The sequence below is a fragment of the Microcaecilia unicolor genome, chromosome 2 (assembly GCF_901765095.1).
Source record: "Microcaecilia unicolor chromosome 2, aMicUni1.1, whole genome shotgun sequence".
Lineage (NCBI taxonomy): Eukaryota > Metazoa > Chordata > Amphibia > Gymnophiona > Siphonopidae > Microcaecilia > Microcaecilia unicolor.
In genome coordinates, this window is record NC_044032.1 from 499,152,377 (window position 1) to 499,169,496 (window position 17,120).

Here is a 17,120-nt window from a genome sequence, read left to right on the forward strand (position 1 = left end):
TATTATCATAAATGGGGCTCATTTTCTAACAGTAGGGCCTATGCCTGCCCTACTACATTGCTTAGCCCTTCATAGGACACTGCCCTCCACAAGATGGCCACCCTAAACAGGAAGATAGAGCTATCCTATTGATTGCCCTACCCAAGATGGCCGCCTACAGGGGAAGGAGTCTGACTGACCAATATGGCCGCCCCCTGAGCCATGCATATTGATCTATACAAGATGGCCGTCCATGGGAAGGCGCCTGACTAACCAATATGGCCGCCCCCAGAGCCATGCATGCACTAACCAATATGGCCGCCCCCAGTTCCATGCATGCACTAACCAATATGGCCGCCCCTCTACTGCCTAAAGGACACGTTTTCTCACTCGCTTTTCTTTTTTACTTACGTTCGCTCGTTGCTCTGCCTTTCTTTTGCGTACTCCTGTGGAGGGGAAGATGGGGAAATTCCGACGGGATCGTAGGGGCCACGGAGCTCGCAACGCTCAGGAGCCTGCCTGCTCAGGAGCCTGCCTGCCTGCCCGATGATAGGCGACGCCGGCCGCTCGAATCAGATCAGTCTGGGGACGTATTCGCTCTGTCTGGATGGTACCTGGATGCAGGTGAGCTGGATCGTACCTGGGTGCAGGTGAGCACCTGGAGCCCGTACGCGAAAGAGGCTGTCCGGGCTCCTCCCCAGGGCTTTTAAACCCCGTTTCCTCTCCTCCCTCTCTCAGCGGGGTGCCCTTCTTGCGTCGGGATCAAGCCCACCTTGCTCCTCCCAGGGCGCCCCGCTGTCACAAACGCGCATGTCCCCTCGGTGCACGGCGCCAGGTTATCTTCGGCTCCGTGCACCCGAGGGGGCACTATGCCTCTCTTTTCTTTGATAAATATCCAGGGGCAATTGCACTGCTAGTTACAATAGAGTACTGTTTGTTTTCATGCAGCTTTCAGAAGCTTGCCTGCCACGACTGCTTTGTTTGTTTCATCACTTGGGATATACCTCCTGCTGATTCCTCATAGGTTTGTCTCTTTCCCCTACCCGGCACAGCCATGGTTCCAAACAAAGCAAACAGTCGTTTGAGCTGCTGCTCCATGTTGTTGTTCTTTAATGTTGTAGCATGTTTATTTAATCTCACTTATATGTTCAAACATGCCAGCTTTTCATAGGTAGAGTAGTACATTGTTATAAATCGTAATTAGTGTGTCATTTGGAGGAGGGGCTGGTTATAGGGACACTCTAGCACGTATTGTGTTCATGCAGAGATTTGTTTCCTGCTGGAAAGAGCCACTAAAACAGATATCATATTATCATAAATGGGGCTCATTTTCAAAGCAAGTAACCTTCCAAAGTTCCATAGAAATCTATGGAACTTTGGAAGGCTAAGTGCTTTGAAAATGTGGGATAATGTATTACAAATATCTGTTTTTCTATTAAGTATATATGTGGTTTATATTGATGCAGGGCAGCTGTTGGGCAGACTACTTAGAAATCCATCATACCTATATACATAGTGCCCACCCATATTAGCTCCAGGCCCACCCAAAATGTCAGGTCTGGCTACGTCACTGCGTGAGGATTGAAGATTCTCCATCTTCTGTTTTTTGGCAGCATAACAAAGTCATTCCTGAGCATATGTGGCCACATACACACGTACTTTGCCAATGTATATGAGCATGTGGGTGATGCGTGCAACTACACACAACGATTATGTGATGTTATAATTTACGTGTGAACTTGCAAAATATAGGTGCAGACATTTACACCAACTCCAGATGTTGGAAGTGTTTAGCCTTTGGCCTAGATTATGAGAAAAAAAGACTGACATGCAGAATGATATGGCCTGAAAAACGTCATGTCCATCTACCTAGAAGCTCCTCCCAAACCTGTTTAGGCATATTGGATGAGAACCCTCCTTCCATGAATAAATCATTTAAGGGCAAAGCCTAAGATCTGACTAGCACTGACTCTAATGAATGTAGACACAGAAGTCAGAAACAGAAAGAGCAGAAAGGAACAATATCAGAGAAAAGAAGAAAAATGTCAAACAGGAGAAGGAGGAAGAAAATGAGGAGTCCATAGGAAAGGCTTCCAGAAGAAAATCACATTTTTGAAACATTCTTGAGTTAAAGAGATCCATAACCATATCTGGGTTTAGTTAGAAACTTGGTTTATTTAAGTACTGAGGTGGCCAAATACTTATTTTCACCAAAATCCAGCTGTCCCTATTTATCACCTCATCCACTGACCTTAGCACTAGTATTGCAAGACTACTGCTAGGAGTCACTGATGACATTCTGAACCCAGAGTTGGCAAGGGTAGGAGTGACTGGGGATTGCTTCTGCCCAACCCTATTAGAAACCAAGGCTATTGGAATATAGGCCCGGGGGGGGGGGGGGGCTTGTAGATAGGGGAAACATAACTTGGAGAGGTCTTTTAGTAGATAGGGAAATTTCTGGGTGGAGGGCCCTTCAGGCTGGTGAGGTTTGTTTTGGGGGGACCTCAAGAGGGGGAGTTATGCTTGGAGGGGGGCAGGACCTTAAGGTAGCTATGCTTGGCCCCTTTAAGAAGTGGGGTCTGGGAGGTTGCTCACAAGCAGCGTTATCTATATATACCACATGAGTCAGTAACTAGTGGTACTGTGATATCACAGGTTGGTAATTATTGTTATAAATCAAAGCATGGTAAAAGCCCAACATTTACCACACCTTGATAACAACCCCCCCCCCCCCCCCCCCCCCGTTTACACACACACACACACACATTTATCATTAAGGTAAACCTCTGTGCCAGAGCTCCCTTCATTCTCTACTTTTTCTTTAGTCACAGTTAGCTAAGGGTGAGGACTCAAGCAAGAAGCGTCCAGCTGCAAAACAATCTTTCCGCAAATTGATTAATTAAACGCAAGGTTTTAGTGATACTGATTTATAAAAGCACACCACATAAAAACATAGGATTTCAAAGTTTTATTCCTGAAAACTCCATTGGTTCTATGAATTATTTTTCTGTACAAAACTTTCTTAATTGTTTTTTTTAAACAGAAGCTACTCAAGGTCGGATTTTCAGAAGACACAGAGTCAAAGCTTATCATCAAATACAGCAACCAACAGGTTCACTTGTCAGATAAGTTTATTACTTCATGCACATCACAAAGTTCTCTGTCTCAGTTCTAAGTTGTGTTGGATAGATACTTTAGAGGTTTTCTCTTTATTCTGCATATTTTACAGGCTAAGATTTCGGGAGAATGTATTATTCAGCTTTGCTACAATGTCTGTTAAGCTAAGTGGGTTCTTTAAACTTATTTTTCCTAATCCTTGAGCTAAATAGCTCTATTCTTATTTGTGCACACTTTTAGTACTTTCCCTATTTCTTTTTCTCCTGTTCAAATAAACCATATTTCATTTCCTGAGTGGTTTTCTCTAATATGGAGTGGAGGGGTGGCCTAGTGGTTAGTGTGGTGGACTTTGGTCCAGGGGAACTGGGTTCAGTTCCCACTGCAGGCACAGGCAGCTCTCTGTGACTCTGGGCAAGTCACTTAACCCTCTATTGCCCCAGGTACAAATAAGTACCTGTATATAATATGTAAGCTGCATTGAACCTGCTACGAGTGGGAAAGCACAGGGTACAAATGTAACTAAAATAATAAATGACACTGGATTTCTCTTTATAAACAGCACTAGATGTTGAAAGCTTTTTGAAAGAAATAGGTTTTTAGAGCTTTATGAAAGAGCATACATGATTCTTCTACCCTAATATATTTTGGGAGAGAATTCCACAATGATGGTGATAAAAAAAAAGAATGCTGAAGCTCGTGTTGATTCCCACCTCGCTCTTGAAGGCAGTGGGATTACCAACCTATTAATCAGTAAGTGAACATAAAGTTCGTGATGGTGTGTATGGAATAGTTAAATTTGAAAGATATGATGGTGTAGATAAATATAGAGCTTTATATGTAAGGATGAGAACCTTAAAAGAAATTCTCAAATGGATCGGAATCCAATGTAGTTGACATAATAAAGGTGTAGCCTTATCATATCTTGAAGCTCTTCAAATTATACGAGCAGCTGTGTTTTGAATAGTTTGTAAGCGTTTCAAGTTGAATTTTGTAATGGCCGCATCACAGATGTTACAATAATCAAGGCGTGTCATAATGTACGCATAGGCCAAGGTACGCAATGAGTTATTATATATTGCATTTCTAATGGAACGTAATTGCCTTAGATAATAAAATTATTTTTTTACTACCTCTGATATCTGATCATTAAACGATAGAGCTGAATCTATGATCTCACCTAAGTATTTGACAGATTGTACCAGGACAATTTGCCTGTCAAACAAAGTAGGAATTAAAGTTGGTATTGAACTATGACCTGTTATCCAACAAGCTATTGTCTTTTCAGGATTTAGTAGTAGTTTATGCTCAAAAAGCCAGCTGGCAACCTTGCTGAGACATTCTTGTATAGGCTTTAAATCTAAGTTTAAAGGATCTACATAGTGAATCAACAAGAAATCATAAGCATAAGAATATGAACTAATACCCAATGTTTGAATAAGCAATGCCAATTGACTGACAAATAAATTGAACAATAACGGTGACAGAACTGAGCCTTGTGGAACACCAAAGGAAATACTATGAACTTTCGAAATAGATGAATTTTGTACTACTTTGTATGAATCACTTTTCAAAAAAGAGGAGAACCAGTTATAGACAGTACCAGAAATTCCCAGTGATTGCAAATGTTCTAATAATAAAGTGTGATCAATCAAATCAAATGCCACAGATAGGTTAAGTGAGATAAGTAATGCAATCCTGCCCTGTTCAAGTCTAGAATGTAATTCACTCAGGAGTGCGGTCACTACTGTCTCTGTACTATATCCTTTTCTAAAACCTGACTGCCTTGGATGTAATGCATTTATAGGTTCAGAGTATGATTGAAGCTGCAGACATACAATAGTTTCCATTATTTTTGACAAAAAAGGAAAATTTGAAACAGGTCGATAATTACTTGGAGAAAAAGAATCAAGTAACGGCTTTTTTAAAATGGGCTTTACCAAGGCTGTTTTAAGAGATATTGGTACTACACCTTCCATAAGACTCTTTACTATCATTTCATATAGATAAGTTTGTAAACCCAAAGATGAGATTTTGAGCCAATCTGAAGGAATAGGATCAAGAGAACAGTATGTAACACAAAGACTAGGCACTATCTTTTGAAATGACGTGAATGAAGGAAACTCAAATGACTGCCATGATCCCGAACAACTTGAAAAGGGTTTTTCATTCAATATGTTGGTAGTGTTTAGAAACTGTGCTCGTAACTTATCTATCTTTGATGTAAAGAAACTTGGTAAGATTTCTGCATCTATACAAGATGTAATTTCACAGATCTGCGGTTTTGTTGTTATTTGTTTTATTATAGCGAAAAGTTATTTAGGTGAATTTATGAAATTTTTGCAATTCTAATCTGTTTTAAGAAGTACCGTTGACATTGCTTACATTTATTTGTCAGTTTTTCCTGTTTTCCACTTCCGTTCTGCCTTTCGCACCTATTGTTTATATAGAGGGACATTTTCAAAAGAAATATCCAAGTTGTGATTTGGACATCCTTGCAAAACGGCAAACTCCAGGGGCGAGGAAACCCGTATTTTCAAAACAAGATGGACGTCCTTCTTTCATTTCGAAAATACCGTCAGAGACGTCCAAATCCTTAAATTTGGACGTCCCTAGATTTGGGCATCCCTAGACATGGACGTTTCTGACTTTTGGCGATTTTCGAAACCAAAGATGTCCATGTCATAAACAGCCAAATGCAAGCCATTTGGGTGTGGGAGGAGCCAGCATTTGTAGTGCACTGGTCCCCCTGACATGCCAGGACACCAACCAGGCACCCTGGGGGGGCACTGCAGTGGACTTCATAAATTGCTCCCAGGAACATAGCTCCCTTACCTTGTGTGCTGAGCCCCCCAACCCCCCCAAAACCCACTACTCACAACTGTACACCACTACCATAGCCCTTAAGGGTGAAGGGGGCACCTATATATTGGTATAGTGGGTTTGTGGTGGGTTTTGGAGAGCTCGCTGTTTCCTCCACAAATGTAACAGGTAGGGGGGGTATAGGCCCGGGTCCGCCTGTCTGAAGTGCACTGCAGTATCCACTAAAACTGCTCCCGGGACCTGCATGCGCTGTCATGGACCTGAGTATGACATCTGAGGCTGGCACGACATATTTTAAAGATGTTTTTTGAGGGTGGGAGGGGGTTAGTGACCACTGGGGGAGTAATGGGAGGTCATCTCCGATTCTCTCCAGTGGTCATCTGGTCATTTTGGCCACCTTTTTATGCCTTAGTCGTAATAAAAACACATATGGGTGAAAACGTCCAAGTGTTCGTCAGGGACATCCTTGTTTTTTTTCGATTATGGGTCAAAGACGTCCAAGTGTTAGGCACACTGAAGTTCCGCCTTCGCTATGCCTCTGACATACCCCCTTGAACGTTGGAGGAGTAGCCCAATGGTTAGTGCAGTGGGTTTTGATCCTGGTAACCTGGATTTGATTCCCACTACAGCTCCTTGTGACCTTGGGCAAGTCATCTAACCCTCCATTGCCACAGGTACAAAAAAACTTAGATTGTGAGCCTTCTAGGGACAGAGAAAGCACCTGTATATAATGTGTACAGCGCTGTGTACATCTAGTAGCACTATAGAAATGATTAGTAGTAGTAATCTTGCCATTAGCACTTGGCCATTAAAAATGATTAGCATATGAATCATCTATGTGAAATAAAACATACCTGACAAACAAAGAGAGAGTAAGACTCAGAAATAGCTTGTGTGCCTTCTCAGTTCTCTGGAAGGAAAAGCCAAGGAATCCATGACCTTTTTATTTATTTATTCTTGACAATTCACAGTTTGGCCTAGAAAAAGTCACAAACTGAAACAAGCATGCAAAATTAAAAAGCCAGCTGGAGATGCCTTGCATTTAAATATCCTGAACTATCTGTTGCCATACTGGTTGAATTCAATTAGCACATATTCTTCAACATATGTCAACTCTCTTTCCACCTTAGTTACATCTATAGTAATTTCAGTATTATGACATGTTCTATTCAAGACAGCTAATTAATTTCCATTTAGTGAGACCATGTGCTTGAATTGTGCTGAAAAGAGCAGTGTTTTCCTAAATGTGTGGGTGTATTCCCAGTTTTTCTTTTCTATATGATGTTTTCTTGAGTTTAATGGGCTTTCAACTATAAATCTCAGCAGAAATACCTGGTTTTGTGGTTACTAAACTGTGGGCCCTCTTTACTAAGCTGCGCTAGAGGCATCCTAGCGTTTTTAGCATGCGCTAAGCATTAGGGTGTGCTAACCGTGTAGATGCTCATAATATTCCTATGGGCATCTACATGGTTAGCATGTGCTAATTTTTAGCACATGCTAAAAACACTAGTGCACCTTAGTAAACAGGGTCCCCTATATGCTGTTCATCATTCACAATTGCACGTAACTGTGCCATCCGAGTGGACTTAGGTCAGGGTAGGTTCATTTATTTCATAAGAGAGAAAAAAGCTGTTCAGTTTCATAATTTTTCCACTGACACTGAAGAAACCCCTTGGTCAACCACACCCTTTGTGTGGAGGAAATGCAATGGGCTAGGAAAGAAGTGCCATCTTTCTTCAAGCTAGCCAATAATTTTTTCTTAACAAATTATCAGCTTCCAAAAAATGGTTCAGAATACCCATTTTCATTCTACTACTACTTATCATTTCTGTAGCGCTACTAGATGTATGCAGCGCTGTACACTTAAACATGAAGAGAGAGTCCCTGCTCAAAAGAGCTTTCATTCTGTTCATTTATATTTACTTGATAAAAAGAGGTAACTTCAAATGTATAAGTAGAGATACATTTTGCCAACACAATCTAGGATCCCTGCCTGGCCTTATCCAGTAGATCCCAGAATGCACTGTGCAGGGAACAGCAACACCATTTTTCAAGATGGCAGCACTGGAGGCAGGAGTGCATGGACATTAATCCTGCTTCCCAATTGAAGGTATGTCAGGTGGACTCAGGTGGGCTTGGGGGAGGGGTTGGGGTGGGAGGGTTCCACTAAATGCTGATTTAATTTTATTTAGTTGGAAAAAGGAGGTTGGGTTGGGGAGGACAGGAGAAGGAAGGAAGGATGGAGGGAGGTTGGGCGAGCGGGCAAGTAGTCTACCAGGGAACATGTTTTAAAGTATGGAAAGGGGAAACAGGTTGGGGACTGAGGGAAGGGGCCATTAAACTACCAGGGAAAATGTTTTGAAGTGGGTTGGGGGTTAGGTCGAGGGAGGGGGCTCACACAGATGCCAACTTTTAGTACAATTTTGTATTTAAATGGCACCCTTCCTGTCAATGCCTGAGCCAATCACCACTCAGGCACGGACAGGAATGGTGACATGTTTCAAAGAGCTGCAAATTATTACTGTGATTTTAACACAGCAATAATACACGCTAATTGCTTATAGCATACAGTGGCAGTATGGCAGCTCTAATTCTATAGTAGAGCCACAGCTCTATCGCAAGGGTTTCTTCATTGACCCCTGTATCTTTAAAAGTGTTCTGTTTGCACAGAGATGGAGGAGGGCTTAGAGGAAAGGTAATCCCTAGAGTGTTGTGGAGAAGTTGCCAGTAGAGAAAGCTGGCAAGGGAAAAGTAAATCACCTTCAGAAAGTCTGTTCTTAGGAAAGGGAAAAGCCAGCAAGAGATTACAATGAGTCCTTATAGATTAGGGTTTAGCCCTAAGAAGGACAAGTAAATCACAGAGAAAACCTGGGCCAAAGAACTGCCTGAGCAGGGAAAGAGGTTGTGATTCTGAAACAAGGTTCTGGAAGAGTTTAACCCTGTATGAAGTTGAAACCCAGAGGGAAGATTATTGGGGAGAGGAGCTTGGTTAGCACACTCATGCTGAAGCAATTATCTAAAGAAATGTTTAGTGCTGTTTACTGTGGATGTACTTTATTGTTCAGACTAAGAAATATACAGTTCTAATAAGAGGATGGGGCTGATATTTACACCACAGGGTTTAGCCCGGCTAATTCCCATCGTCACTGCTAAACCCGGATATTCAGTGCTGAGCCATTTTCGGTGAGGGGCACTGAATATCCATTTAATTTTTGGCCGGTTTGAAAATAACTGGCTAAGTCGATATTCAGACTTTGCCAGTTATGTTTGAAATGACCAAAGATATCCTATGTATTCATGCGGCCAAATATAGCTGCTGAGCAGCTGAAGTGGGGCTGAAAATTAGCAGATAGCTGGTTATATTGCCTAATATAATCGGCTATGCACTAGCCAATATCTGGTGATATTCAATAGGAGATAGCCAGCTATCCCCCATTGAATATTGCTGGATAGCAGGTTATGAGGCATTTAACCAGCCAGGTGCCGATCCTGGACGGTTAAATGCTTTTGAATATCGGGTGGGAGGGGGGAGAAGGGGGATACTTTTTAACTTCTGAAATAAAGTGAAAAAAAGAAGTGACAGTAAACTTGAATTTAAGAGCAAGGTCTTTTCAAATGCCATGGAAGCTTCTAGCAGGATAGCAGCCTAGGATGAAAAGAGTGAGGTCCTGCCACTAGAGAGGGCAGGATGAAGTGCAGACAGTGATCTCTCTTTTGGACAGTGTGTCCCTGGATGCTACTGGTTCCTGAGTGGGGGATCATTGTCCAGGTAGAGGAGTAAACTAGAGAGCTAAACAGGAATGGGGATTGCGGGAATCCTGTGGAACCTTTGGGATTCCTGCGGATATGGAAGAAGTTGCCTTAGGATTCCCACAGGGAGGGAAGAAGCAGCTGTGGAATTCCTGAGGGAGTGCAGTCAAAATTTCTGGTGACTCCAGAATGAGGCTTGCAATGCACTGAGATAGGCAACTGAAGCACCAGAATGAGGCATGGAATGTATGGAGCGAGGCAGCTGGAACACCAGACTGAGGCTTGGAACACTCATTGGCTGAAAAGTAAATACCATCCAAAAAACCACGATAGGCTGTTGGGGTTAGGAGGAAACAGAGGGCTCTGAGCAAGTACATAATAATGTCGACTCCTGTGGGTATGGATAGGGATGGAAGAGATTAGTTGTGGGGATGGAATGGATCTTAGCGGGTATAGGTGGATACTACTACTACTATTTAACATTTCTAAAGCGCTACTAGGGTTACGCAGCGCTGTACAATTTAACATAGCAGCGCTGTACAATTTAACATAAAGGACAATCCCTGCTCAAAGAGCTTACAATCTAAAGGACAAGTGAACAGTCAGTCCGATAGGGGTAGTCAAATTGGGGCAGTCTGGATTTCCTGAGAGGTGAGAGTTAGGTGCCGAAGGCAGCATTGAAGAGGTGGGCTTTGAGCAAAGACTGGAAGATGGGCGGGGGGGGGGGGGGGGGCTTGGCATAAGGGCTCAGGAAGGTTGTTCCAGGCATAGGGTGAGGCGAGGCAGAATGAGCGGAGCCTGGAGTTGGTGGTGGTGGAGAAGGGTACCGAGAGGAGGGATTTGTCCTGTGAACGGAGGTTTCGGGCTGGAACGTAAGGGGAGATAAGGGTAGAGAGGTAGTGAGGGGCAGCAGACTGAGTGCATTTGTAGGTAAGAAGGAGAAGCTTGAACTGAATGCGGTATCTGATTGGAAGCCAGTGAAGTGACCTGAGGAGAGGGGTGATATGGGTATAGGTTAGATTCCATTGGAGATGGGCGGGGATGGGTGAAATTTCTGTTCCCATGAACTTCGGAATGGATGCCAGAGTGCCCCTAGTTGTCACTGTATACTCTAGGAGTAGAATCCCGGCTTCCCAGCATTAAAGGCCACAAAACTCTACTTTTCAAAAGAGACACAAAGGTTCCCAGGATAAATGTTCATGCAGGGGTCTCAGGCCTGCCAAGTCTCCCACATTCAGTAGGAGACTCAACTTTGGTGGGTTATCTCCTGCACTCCTGCCAAAGAGAGAAATTCTCCCGCTGAGCCATTACCATCATTGCAGCACCACCGCTTTGTCTCCTGATGAGCAGCAGCTGTGGCAAAATAACAAGAAGCAGACACAGGGCCGCAGTCTTCAGGTGCACACTGCCAGCTCTGCTAGTGCCCTGCCCCAGAACAGGAAGTTGATGTCAGAGGGGTCAGGGGACTGGCAGAGCCAACAGTGCATATGTGAAGACTACAGCCCCATACCTGCTTCTTCTTCTTCTTGTTGTGCTGCTGCTGCTGCTACCTGTTGGGAGAAGCAGCAGTAGCTGCAGGAAACAGAAGATACTGTAGAAGAAAGGGTGGAGAGAGAGAGAGAGGTGGGAGATGCTGAATGGAAGTGGTGGGGAGAAATGATGGCTAGAAGAGAAGGGATGCTGGGTGGAAGGAGGTAGAGATAGAAGATGAGTGGAAAGATGGGGACAGAAAGAGAGGATATGCTGCATGAAAAAAAGGGGTAGACAGAGAAGATGCTGGGTAGAAGGATGTAGAGATAGAGGGGAGATGCTGGCTGGAAGGATGGGAAGAGGAAGGGGTGACACTGGAAGGAGGGAGAGAAAGAGGGACGATGCTGAAAGGATGTGGACAGAAAGATGGGAGACAACAGAGTTAGTGAAAGATTGAAGAATAAGAGGAAGGGGTATAGGGAAGAACCACGGTGAGGGAAAGATGAACAGCTATAGGTTGACAAAGTAAGAAGTGAGAAATTAAAAACTGGGTAGTAAAAATGAATTAAATCAGGACAGAGAGGCAGAAAATAAATTGAAGAAAATTGAAAGAAAAAGGAGGAGAGAGAAAGATGACAAATTGACAGGAAATACTGACAAGAGAGCTAAGAGAAGACAAAGGAATTCAGAAACCAGAGGCTGGAACCAACACAATTAGAAAAAGTAAATGTTCAGACAACAAAGGCATAAACATAAGTACATAAGTACATAAGTAGTGCCATACTGGGAAAGACCAAAGGTCCATCTAGTCCAGCATCCTGTCACCGACAGTGGCCAATCCAGGTCAAGGGCACCTGGCACGCTCCCCACAAGTTATACCTAAAAATGCGGAATTTTTCCAAGTCCATTTAATAGCGGTCTATGGACTTGTCCTTTAGGAATCTATCTAACCCCTTTTTAAACTCCGTCAAGCTAACCGCCCGTACCACGTTCTCCGGCAACGAATTCCAGAGTCTAATTACACGTTGGGTGAAGAAAAATTTTCTCCGATTCGTTTTAAATTTACCACACTGTAGCTTCAACTCATGCCCTCTAGTCCTAGTATTTTTGGATAGCGTGAACAGTCGCTTCACATCCACCCGATCCATTCCACTCATTATTTTATACACTTCTATCATATCATAATGTGGCAGCTGAGTTAATACATGTTAATAAATACAAATAAAACATAAAATGAAAAATAAAGTGATACCTTTATGTTGGACTAAGTTTAATAAATTTGTGACTAGCTTTCAGAGACCAACTCTTCCTTCCTCATGTCAGGAGAGGATACAAATAAAACACACAATGGAAAATAAAGTGATACCTTTATATTGGACTAATTTTAGTACATTTTTGACTAGCTTTCACAGACCGACTCTTCCTTCCTTAGATAAGGAGAGGATACCATAACAGCAGTATACTGTCCTGACCTGACCTGAAGCAGGAGGTTTTGGTCTCTGAAAGCTAACAGAAAAATGTATTAGGCTACTCCAATAAAAAAGGTGTCATCTTATTTCCCATTTTTGAATGCCTAAACTGTGTATGAGTGGGAGTGTGGGCAATGGCAGCTGAAGCATGATGCAGACTTCCACACTGCTCAAGCAGTACAATAGGAGGCACACACAGTGGACCCCTTTGGCTGGCAGGACTTGGACATTTCTGCCAGCAAATCAACTGGTGGCACAATTTTGGAAGGGCTTACACCCACAGTGTGGGTGGGGGGGAGGGGGAGAGCAAGGCCTAGTCATGGTTACACCTCTGGGGGAATAGAAGCCAGTTTGTAATAGAGTGCACTAAAACACTTTCTCTTACCCATCTCTGCTATCACCAGTGTAAATAAGGTATTTTCTAGAACAGCCGTGGGATGGAAGTGTGTTAGGGGTTGGAGCCATGAGGTACAGTGGGTGGGGCAAAGGCAGAGTGGGGTGGGGCTGGGGTGTGTATTAAAATCTCCCTCTCAAAAATTAGGCCCCCTTGGCAGCTCTGGGGTCTACACCTATCATCACATCATGGTTAGAGCTGAACTCTCAAATCCAGACGTGGTTCAAACTATCTAGTGTCAACCAATATCAAAACCCACATACAGAAAATGCCAGATCTAATAAAAAATAGTTTGAATCAGTGGTGCAACTCATTGAACTAGACTGTAATCAACCGAGAATCACAGCACCCACATCCTCACCAGCAAAACAATATTTATTTATTTAGATTTGCGCACACCTTTTTCAGTAGTAGCTCAAACTATCAAACTACCTTCATATATTGTTGCTAATGATTTGATTGTCATAACTTCTCTTAAAAGCTAAATTTAAGAATTTAGATGGACTTCATGCATCACTTAGATAAGATTTTAGACAGTTCTGGGGAGGAGCTGGCTGTCTTGGTACATGTGGGTATCAATGATATAGCAAAGAAGTTCTGGAAGCCATTGGGGATGGGGGAGCTCTTCAGTGATTATCTTTGTATAGAACTTTGAAAAAGAAGATTTGGATTTTTTTTCCTGACCCATGATTAAATGATTCCAATCTGATAAAATTAATGAATGGGTTGTGAAATTGAAGCAGAATAACCTACATCCGAGTTGCCAATAAAATCCTAACCTTAGTCACTAGTGTTAACAACAATGTCTCAGTACTATGTAGGGCTTGGAACCCAAACCATTATTGTATGTAGTTGAGCATAAATATATCTACATATGTACATTAAACTGTATTGTTCTTCTCCTACATACTGAGATCTGTCTTAGTGTCAAAGGAAGAAAGGTCACTGTTAGCATGCATATATGCTGCAAGATGAAATCAACTACTGTATATATACACCCACATTAATTTTATTTATATATATACAGAGAGAGAGAGAGAGAGAGAGAGCGTATTCTCTCTAATAATTGCTCAGATGATTATTAAACAACTAGTAAAAAAGGCCCGTTTCTGTTTTCCTCGGAGTGTGTATGTTTGAGAGAGTGTGAATGTGAGTGTGTGTGACAGAGAGAGTGAGACTGGGTGCGAGTGTGTGTGTGTGAGAATGAGAGTATGTGCCAGGGTCCCCCCTCTCTCCCAAATCCAGGGTCATCCCCCCCCAATATGTCTCCCATTTGCAGGGGTGTCCCCCCCTTCCTCCCTCCTAGTTGCAGGGCCCCCTCCTCCCATCCTCCCTTTTTCCCAGTTGCAGGGTCCCCCCTCCCCCTCCCCTTTTCCCAGTTGCAGGATCCCCCTCCCCCCCCCCCCCCAGTTGCAGGGTCTGTGTGTCTCCCCCCTCCTTTTGTCCAGTGGAAACAGCTGTAAAAACGGCAATGAGAAGCAGCTCCTAGGTTTCCTTTTTTTTTTTTGAGTGTATAGGAATGACGGCTGCTTTGGGGAGTGGAATCAGAGATTAACCAATGGGCTTCCTTGCTTAACATAGACTTGCTTTGTTCACTTCCACTCCTGTCTATTGAATGTCCTGCAGCATGTCATAGCAGCCAATCAGTGGCACTTCAGGAATGATGTCACTTTTATCTACTCCACTTTCCTGAGCAGCTCTGGCAGGAAACTACGGTTCCAGGCAGCCTCAGAACGTTGGAGGTGAGAATTATTATATAGGATGGGTTTTCTGAAGTTTAGGGTGGACTATTAATGGAAGCACGATTTCTCTCCTCCACCCTGCTCCCCCACTACAACTAGCATTGCTCTCCTCCACTCCTCCCCCCCCCCCCCCCCCCTCCCGTGATGACTGGATCTCTCTTCTTACCTCTCCTCACCATAATGGTGCTTGGTCAGTGCAAGGCCCTGAGCACTTGAGCATGCTCAAAGCCCTGAGAATCTGTGCATGCTCAAGGTCCCACACCAACCCAGTGGCAGAACTGTAAGGAAAGGAAAGAAGAGAGATTTGATCATTGATGGGGGGGGGGGGGGGGTCGCAATGCTGATTATTGTGAATTCTGGAGAATAGGCTATTATTGGAGGAATCTAAATTTGGATTTTAAGATGAAATTTATAGGGTTGTTTGATGCTGAAACAGAGGGGTGGACCATTATTAGCGATGGGCTATTATTAGAGAGAATATGGTATATATACACACACACACAAATTTTGGGGGTTGTTTACTAAAGCTTAGCTGGAGTTATCTGCAGCAGAGCCCATAGGAATAAAATGGGCCCTGCAGCAGATAAATGGAGCTAAGCTTTAGTAGACAGAGGTGCTTGTCTTATAGTTTTCAGCAGAATGAAGGGATTTTTCTTTGTTAGCCTGATGTGAAAGGCTTATAGTTTGGCTGGAGACATAATTAATTATAACATACATTAGAATGATTTGTATTTTTCATGCCTCTTAAATACTGTTGTTAATTTCTTTAATGGGAATAAAATAATAATAACACAGTGTCTCTACGATGTCTTCTTTAGCCTAACTAAAAATCTCAGGATTTATGTCAAAATGCACACAGCTGTAAATCAGTAATTAAGCTCTTGTTTGTTCATCGAGATGTGACTATCCAGAACAAACTCTCCAGCGCTCACTTCATTAAGCCTGTAGTCAACAGAGCTTTCCAAGAAACCACTCTCTTAATTACAAAACAGGACAATCGATTTGTCAAATTACTGTACTGAAAAAAAATTTCACTTAACTTTTCTACCACAAAAAAGCTTTGGTGCTAGTGATAACAAACCAGACCATAGAGCTAGGGTAAAATGAAAGCAATATCCAGTTGGTCTACAGACATTACCCAGAATAATAATTCAGTTAAGGAAGTGCATGGCCAAAAATTTTTCACTTTTCAGAATTTTCTGTAATTGTCTTGATTTTGGGTGTTCGTTCAATTTGTTTGCAAAAAAAAACACAAAAAGTGGAAAGAACACAAAAGTCCCGCGGACTGAACAAAGTCAGAGAACAAGGAGTGGGAACTGAATCAGGCACCAAAAAACAAACTTGGGACTCCAAAATGAAATTACAGATATTTATTTCAGTTGACTCGACACAGTACCATGTTTTATCATTATGTGTGATTTTAGATTTTTTACGTATTTGTCTTATTATACATAGACTCCTGAGGCAGGCACACATGTGCCGAAAAATGGTACCAGGTTGAGTCAACTGAAATAAGCACCTATAATTTCATTTTGGAGTCCTTGCCCTTCTCAGCGCTGCGTATGCTTTGTAGCGCTATAGAAATGCTAAATAGTAGTAGTAGTAGTACGTGGGTCTGTTCCACACACTAACGTTATTTTTACTGCAGCAGTAAAATGGCCATGAACTAATCTTACCAAGTACAAATATTCAGTATAATCCTCAATAAATATTCAAGTCTGTGAAGTAAATCTATAGATTTAAACAAAGTGAAAAGAGGGTAGAAAAAGCCTCAAAGAGCTCCAGGTAGAACACCGGCACTAATAACTCTTCATCACTGGCAAAAAACAAAACAAAAAAAACATATCACAATTTGCATACATTTGCATACAATTGCAAAGTACCACTCTTTCATTTCTTATAATGTTTTTAACAAAGTGAAATGCACTTATTTAGCCTTCTCCAGCAGAATAAATTAGTCCCCAAATCGACACTGGCCAGCGTTTCACACTGCTGTCTTAAGGTCGGGCTTTTCTTATGTTGCGTCAAAACGATTTATCCGGATCAGCTGATCAGGATAAAGGAAGAGGAAAGAAACCAATGCCTTCTTGGATAAGGTGTGTTTGAAATGTTACACTGAGTTCTTTAGGTATTTATGGTGCCTCATTATTTTTTAAATGATATTTAAGGACAGATATCATTTTGGGATGAAAGAACAGAATGGATCTCAGTCAATGTTCAGAAACCACAAAACTTTATTAAAAATAACCCAACGTGGCTTAGCGCTTTCCTCATTAACATGCAAGAACTGCAATACCATTAAAGCGGGAACACTTACTGCCTCCTATTTAGGAGGTGCTAAGTGGTCCTTCAATAACTTTGCGTTACTCAGAAAGCACA

General features: G+C 42.5%; 1 protein-coding gene across 2 annotated transcripts in view; it reads right to left on the reverse strand.

Annotated features, from left to right (window-relative positions):
* SORCS2 (sortilin related VPS10 domain containing receptor 2) overlaps positions 1-17,120 on the reverse strand; it is a 1,538,136-nt gene that overhangs the window by 520,653 nt on the left and 1,000,363 nt on the right. The window lies entirely within an intron of this gene.